Source organism: Amia ocellicauda, chromosome 19, assembly GCF_036373705.1.
Source record: "Amia ocellicauda isolate fAmiCal2 chromosome 19, fAmiCal2.hap1, whole genome shotgun sequence".
In the NCBI taxonomy this organism is placed as follows: domain Eukaryota; kingdom Metazoa; phylum Chordata; class Actinopteri; order Amiiformes; family Amiidae; genus Amia; species Amia ocellicauda.
Genome location: NC_089868.1, coordinates 3,372,953 through 3,374,670, shown reverse-complemented (window position 1 = coordinate 3,374,670; position 1,718 = coordinate 3,372,953). Strand labels below are relative to the sequence as shown.

The 1,718-nt window shown below is 47.0% G+C and overlaps 1 non-coding gene across 1 annotated transcript; it reads right to left on the bottom strand.

Annotated features, from left to right (window-relative positions):
* Positions 1 to 635: 635 nt before the first annotated feature.
* On the bottom strand, positions 636 to 707 carry trnaq-cug (transfer RNA glutamine (anticodon CUG)). The gene has a single exon. It is a non-coding gene; the product is annotated as a tRNA-Gln (tRNA).
* Between the last annotated feature and the right edge of the window lie 1,011 nt (positions 708 to 1,718).

Below are 1,718 nucleotides of genomic sequence, written 5' to 3'. Positions count from 1 at the left end.
ACACATTCAGAAAGAAAGAAAGAAAGAACGAAAAAAGTAGAGGAGAAAAACCACAAACAAACCTGGCAGCAGCAAACATGCACACCTGCACCTCCACACTCACTCCCAACAATCACAGCGGCAGACAGCAAATGTCGATAGTCAATAGTCGATAGATAGATAGATAGATAGATAGATGAGTGAGTGAGTGACAGTGCAGAATCAAATGTCTGGTTGTTACAATAAAAGACATCCTCTTCTATATAGATCGGAGAAAACCAGTGGCCGCGAATCAAGCAAAGGAATCCCGAGTGGCAGGCGAGACCTCTACCACTGTAGAGATAGAGATAGATAGATGAGTGAGTGACAGTGCAGACACAAATGTCTGGTTGTTACAATAATAGCCATCCTCTTCTATATAGATCGGGGAAAACCATTATTTCCAAGAAGGGTTCAACACAGGCACCTTCTCCGTTAAAGCCACGCAGTCGCCACCAGGGGGCCCCAGGCCTCGGTGTTTCAGGAAGGTGAACGCAGCACGCCAACCCGGAGGTCTCGCCACTTCGTCTCCAAGCCTCCCAAGAAGAACGTAAACGGCCCTGATCGCAGACACAGGCCCTCACCCAGGGAGACCACCGCTTTGCCGCCGCTGCCCCAGGTCCCACCGAGACTTGAACTCGGATCGCTGGATTCAGAGTCCAGAGTGCTAACCATTACACCATGGAACCAAGCTTGATGCTTGTGCTAAAGGTCTCTGCTCTACGCACACGTCTCGCTCTGTCGCACGGCCAGGTCCCGAGTGAGCCAAGTTGCGCCCAGAGTGCTGTCTGTGGTGGGTCACTTGCGGTGGGCCTTCCTGGTGACAATGAGATATGCAGTTGCATCTAGGTGTGGTGTCCTGTCCTCTTGGCTTCCTTTGGCAAATATCCAGCCTGGCAAGTGTTGTCTTCCTGAGGAAAGGCAAGCAATGCAATCAAGGAATTCCTGGAACTCTGAGAGATGTTTTTGCTGTTGACGACGTGTCACTTTAGAACAGGACAACATGCATCTCTACTTGACTTGGCACAATCTGTGAGGGTTGGGCCAACACAACCTACGCAATGTGTCCACACATTTGCTCGTGTCTTGAAATACTTGGAATGACCTGTGACCCCATGCCATGCAGAAGTCCACAGCTATGCGGGTCAGCATGCACTGCTCCTCATCCCCAATGTGCCACTTGTAAGAACTGTGTAAAAAGCGACATAGAACGTGATCAGCAAAGAAACACAATTCTCCTGAGAACGGATTTTCTAGGTATCGTCTCACCTGAATGGCAACAGGCTGCTAAAACTATTATCACACGCACATTGCATGTTAAAGTATGTCAGTAAGGGAGTAATTAAAAGGGCAAATGTGTGAAGTGCAAGGAGTGGCCTTTAGTCGCAAGGTAAAAAAGTAGACAGACAAACTAAAAAATGACTTGATACAAATCATTTATTTAGTGCAGACAGACCGCGACCAGACACAATAAACTATTCGCACTCAATATAAATTCACAGCAAAATAGGTTCAGTTCACAATATCCTATAACAAGCTCTATTCAACGAATCGGTTAAACGTTACAAAGGGCATTACACTTGTTGAAAAACAATAGCACACGGATCGAACATGCTATCCTCGCTGTTTTATTCGATTTGATTAGACGACTGAAATGTTTTGTGTGCGGACTGAAAGCACACCTTAGCCGAGCACGATCA